We start from the raw sequence: 6,000 nt of genomic DNA, 5'->3' as shown, positions 1-6,000 counted from the left end.
ATAGTTAGGTCAACCCCTGGAAACGCAGCTAGATCGAGGGAAGAATTATTTTGTCAGCCTAGCTACCACCTCTCAAAAAGGTGGATTAACTTCAGTGACAAAAATATCTTCCAACAACGTAGGACGTATCTACACTACAGTGCTACAGTGGCATAGCTGCAGTGCTGGAGCTGTGCCACTGTAGCGTGGACATACCCTACGTCTTGATGTTGCAGGACCAAGGCAGGTAGGTTCTTCTCAATTAATAGCCCAGTCATTAAGAAAATACTGACTCCGCAGTGTTTCACCCAGAGGCATCTCATCTCTAGTTATTGTTTTGTTTCCTGCTTGTTGTTTTTCCCTAGAGATGTCTTTTGGCTTAATTCTTAAGAGACAGAAAACATTGCTATAGCAACCAGACAATTATATAGCATTCATCAAAGACAGAGCAGGACCACATCTTTCACAGCACTATTAGCTTCAAGCGATCATCAACAGCTAGAACAAAACTCACTTTGTGTGGCTAGAACCTGATTAACTGAATGAGGAAGTCTCTAATGTGATATTCTCTTTGGCATTCCTGTAGGGTGAAAAAACCACGGTCCACACTAATTTAGCAAGATTAATCCATTTAGGACAATATACCGTCATCTTAATTAAAAGCACAAAATACAAGTGCGTAAGTAAAACAGATGAAGTAGGAAAGAACAGTGATCAGTTACCCGTCCTGGGGTGCAGATGGGCTGTTTCTCTCATCATCACCAAATCTATACTGGTTTGATGTTGGGGGGAAGAGGGATCCTGCATAGCTCTGATTATTTTTAACAGTTCAAAACCTTTCATACCTTTTACACTTCCATGACCCGTACATTCATGCATGCCTGGGTCTAACCACTCATTCCCGTTGTCCATGTTTGATACATTTCATGGTATGTACATGCTGCATTTTTATACTAAAACACTTCACATCACATGCAAATCATGCGCAGCAGCATCTCACCCTAGTCAAATGTTTCTTATTTTTCTCAACATCAACTTTTGCATCTTGTTCTTATCCCTGACATTTTGGGCGGGAGGCACAAGCGTCCTTCTCAAGCATCCTGGCATTTGATAGTTAGCAAACACCTGTTTCCCTTAGTGGTTAGTTAAGACACACTCACAGTTTAGGACATTTGTTCTAACAGGGAATTATGCTAAACATTAGCCAACTACATTTTCCGCTCTTATTAAAGGTTACACAGCAGGTTTGGTTCACTGAACGATAGGCCTTAACTTAGCAGTAGGTCCTTTGTCTTAATGGCAAACAGATTCAGGCCTTGTCTTAACTCTCACTCAATATACGTAATTAATATGACCTCCAGCACGCCAGTCAGCCACTGAGTCTTTCAGGATAAAAAAGGATCATTAAGACCTGAACAGGTATTGTTCAAATCCATGACAATGGCCAGTGTTCAGGAAGAGCCTACACAACTGCATTCCTGTGTGTGCCAATAGCAATTCCATCAGCAAGACAGGCACGGAGATGCAAAGTTGCATGTGACTTTTCCTAATGATCTGGCCTATTGTGTCCTGATGGAGCTCTGTGTCAATGAGTGATGCTGCACTGTCACTCCTTTCTCCATTTATTTCCAAGGTTTTGGGGATGAGGGGGGTGTTAAGTTGCTGTCGCTTCCCAACTACTCCTTTATGACAGGCTGGGCCTCTGTCTGGGGTCCCACTCAAACCAATCTACTGGGTCACGACAATGGTACTCACATCCGGTTCCTCCCAACGTTCATGCAGCAAATCTAAAATCCCCAGAGGCTGATGCCCATACAATAGTTCAAAGGGGAGAATCCTGTACAGGCCTATGGGACCTCCCTTATGATGAAGAACAATAGAAGCAGTTCATCCCAGTGCTTGTGGTCAGATCTGATGAAGTTCTTCAGCATTTCTTTTAGGGTTTTATTAAATTTCTCTCTGACCTTCTGTCTGTGGACAGTATACAGAAGTTCAAGAATTTAACCTTCAAAACGGTACACAACTCCTGCATCTCTCAAGGCAAAGTTGGTCCCATAGTTGGTGAATATCTTGTGAGGGAACCCCGTGAGCAAAAAAGTTTAGTAAGTTCTGGTGTAATTGCACTTGCCTTTGCCATGCCAAGGGGATCAGCCTCCTGTTACCAGGTCATGTAGTCGATGACCACCAAGATGTATGGTATCTGGAGGCACCCTGCTGTAGGGGCCTGACCACATCCATCCCTATCCTTTCAAAGGGCATCTCAAATCAGTGGCAAAGGAATGAGGAGAGCTTTCAGGGCACCCTTGGTGGTGAACAGTTGGCATTCCAGGCAGAAGGAGCAATTTTCCCTCACTTCCAAATGGATGCCAGGCCAATGGAAGCAAGCCAGTACCCCCAACAGCATCTTCTCCTGCCCCAAATGGCCAGCACAAAGGATGTCATGCGTGAGTTGCATCACTGGTTGTTGGCAGATTTGCCTGGCACTAGTAGTTGTGGCCTTCTCTCCTCAGACTGTTGGTTTAACTCCATGTGGTACAAGTGCTCCATAACCACCAGAAAATGGCAATATTGCTTCAGGCGCTAAGGTTCTGTCATTTCTCTATTTATGGAGACCAGTTGCTCATAGCTGCAGCTTAACCTGGGATTGTCCCTTTGTTCCTGAGCAAAAAATTTCCAGCTTGCAGTAGGACCCTAAGTCTGGGGAGAGGGGAAATCTCCTTTCCTTCTCCACCTCTGACCTTGGTTAGGGGTGTTCTTGAGCTCTCCTGCCCCGGGTCTTCTGGTTCTTCAAGTCATGTTAGGCCTGCATCTCCTGTTAAAAGGCTAGTCTCATTATTATTGGGTATGCCGATTCTCCAGCCACCGTGTGCACCCACAGTCCGTTATAGCCGCCAGCTGGGGTAGGCTCTTGCGATCACGAACGTGTAGGGACAAATCAGGAAAGCCAAGGGATAGAATGAGTTATAACTGGCAAGAAATGTTAGAGCCAACAAAAGGGGGTTCTACAACTACGTCAGGTTAAAAACAGAAAGATCAGGGACGGTGTGGGTCCACTACTCAATGGAGGAGGTAACAGAAGATGGGCTGCTATGCGAGAGCTGGCGCCTGTGGGGCATGTTTCTGACCTAAATCACTGGCAATGTGTCTCTTCATTAATATCTAAATAGTCTAGAATAGCAGCTTTCACTTGCCTGTAGTCCTTGGCCTGTTCTTGGTCTAGGTTGCAATAGGTCGACTGTGCCTGTCCCATCAAACACGGTGCCAATATCAAAGCCCAGAGTTCGGGGGTAGGAGGGTACTGAGAGGCTAGAGCTACCCTCTCAAAGGTGGTCAAAAACACCTCAGGGTCATCACCCGATCCCATCTTACTTAACTTCACTGGGGCCTGTGGGAAGGTTACCCGTGCAGAAAGGGGCCTTGCTAGGGGCCCCCCTGGGAGCAAGACTAGCATTAATTGTCGAACCAGGTCCTTCTGTAACACTTTCTGAAGGGTTAGCATCTCTCTCAACAGCTGTTATTGCTGGGACATTTGCATCTGCTGCTGTGTAGTCCACTGCGGCAGCAGCTGCTCCAACCACGGACGCCAGAGCTCTGGCTTCATCTCACGTAGCGCCCCTGCGTTTCTATTCTCTATGTAGTGTTTTTTTTTTTGTTTGTTTGTTTTTTTTTTTTTTAAAGAACACCCTTCTAGCAGGTGTGGTGGGTGATAGCCGCACTCTATACTGTTTTGTGATAGGCTGGGCTGTCTCTGGGGTCACGCTCAGACAATTTCACAGTCTCGTCTCCTTCCAAGTTCTCTCCTGCTTGAGAGCTTTACTCCAGCCTGTCTGGATTCTCTGCTGGTCCTGCTTAAGATGTTCAGTCTGAGTTTCCTCCTAAGAGGCCTGCTTTGTATATGGTGCTCTGGCACAACGGGACCTCAGGTCAGAGTTCACCTTCAAGCTCTACCCCAGGGTGCTCAGCTTCTCCTGGGTCTTGTAGGTCTCGGGGGGTGGTGGGGGGCTTGGTGGCTGTTTCCCTCTCACCTGCTCTGCAGCAAGAGTCAGCCACTGCTGGGGCACAGCAGATTTCCTCCTGATTGCCACCCCTTCCTGTGAAAGGTCTCCCAGCCGGTGAAATCTCTGCAGCTGTCCCTATTTGGCAGCAGTCGAGCACAGAGGAGTTGGTTAGAATTCTTCTGAGTGGGATGGGGGTGAATATCCCACTCCCCGCTCGACAAAGTTACTCCGACATAAGCACTCATGTGCACAGCGCTACGCTGGCTGATGCTACTGTGGGGGTGGGTTTTTTATGCCGTCAGGAGAGCTCTCTCCCATCGGCAGAGATTGTTTTCCCCAGATGTGCCACTGCAGCCCTGGATGTGTAGATATGCCCTTAACCGTATTTGCCCTGGTCATTCCCTTGAGTTCCAGCATAGGCAATCGGCATTAATTTGCATGGATGAGTGTTACCGACTAACACTGGTGTTAAAAGAAGAACAGGAGTACTTGTGGCACCTTAGAGACTAACAAATTTATTAGAGCATAAGCTTTCGTGGACTACAGCCCACTTCTTCGGATGCAGAAGTGGGCTGTAGTCCACGAAAGCTTATGCTCTAATAAATTTGTTAGTCTCTAAGGTGCCACAAGTACTCCTGTTCTTCTTTTTGCGGATACAGACTAACACGGCTGTTACTCTGAAACTGGTGTTAAAGTACATGTAACGATAAGCACCTCAGATGACAGATGTGTTAGTATCTTCTGTTGATTTCCAGTTGACTCAGATTCAAATAGCAAGTTAGGTTATGGAGATTGGGACTATCAACCCCTAGATCTAAGTTGCCATAAAGCAATAGGGCTTCCATGAATGCTGCCTGATTTGTAGTAATAGCGCTCAGTTGCTTTCAAACCCAGGCAGCTGCTTTCAAATTCTATCAGAGTAGTTAGCAATTAGCAGTTTGACTCAGACAGGCGTGGTTGTTTCATGAGCCCAATCTCCTCAATGGTTTCTTCCAGCCAAAGCCACGCTCTGAGGTGCCATGAAGCAGTGTGTAGCAGTGCAGTACGGATACAACAAAGAAATGGCAGCTTGTACAAAAGACAGCAGGAGCAATGCACCCACTTAGAAGGAAGGCACAGGATACATCGCTGTAGTATGCCAAACCGTCTATTGGCTTCCACAGCCATGCCTGCAACAGAACCCTCCAGGTTCTCCACCGACATCCAACCCCATGACCTGGTTTTGCACTTCCTCACACCTTGACTTGGCAGTGTTTTTACACGCTTTGTACAAGAGGAAGTGACAACACAAAGTGCAGCGTGTGGGGGGGAGGGGGAAACAAAACAAAACTGGCTTGTCAGAGGATGCTCCAGTCACCACTTGTCTGGCACCTCCTCCTGGGCACTCTGGGGATTAGCTCTGGGAGGTCGACGCCCCTTCTCACAGTTGCATGCCGCCACTCCATCTTTCTGGTCTGCAGCCCCTCTGTCACTCCAGGAACTGCAGCATTCTCCCCATGGCTCAGCCCTCTGGCCTGGACACTCAGCGTTCCCCCCTTCTGGGTATATCAAAGTCTTCCCCCCAGCAGTCCTAAGCAGTCTTCCCATTCACTGCCTCAGGTGCCACTCCTTCAGTGGCTGGTAGGGGAACCAGGCCCGTCCTCTACTCTGGGCTCCAGTCCAGGGACCCTCAGCCCAGCAGTGCTGGGCTTTACTCTCCCAGCCCTCACTGCTCCTCCCTTCGACTGCTTCCTACCACACCGGGTTCCCCCACCCCTTTCCCCGGGCGCACCAGCTCCAAACCCTCTTCCCAGGGAGTGACTGCCCCTTCCCAGCAGCAGCCCCTATCTGTTCCCAGCTTCCTGGCTTTATAGGCCCCTCCTGTTCCTCCCTGGGTGAACGTGCTTGCAATCGATTCCCTGGCTCTTCCTCCAGGTACAGCCTGTGGAGTCAATAGGCCTACCTAGCCACCTTAACTCCATCCACTCCTGTGTGGAGTGGACACCCCACCACAAGGCCTTACATTTTTTCATGACCCATTGTA

The sequence above is a fragment of the Malaclemys terrapin genome, chromosome 6, assembly GCF_027887155.1.
Source record: "Malaclemys terrapin pileata isolate rMalTer1 chromosome 6, rMalTer1.hap1, whole genome shotgun sequence".
In the NCBI taxonomy this organism is placed as follows: domain Eukaryota; kingdom Metazoa; phylum Chordata; order Testudines; family Emydidae; genus Malaclemys; species Malaclemys terrapin.
Note: the sequence above shows the minus strand (reverse complement) of the source record.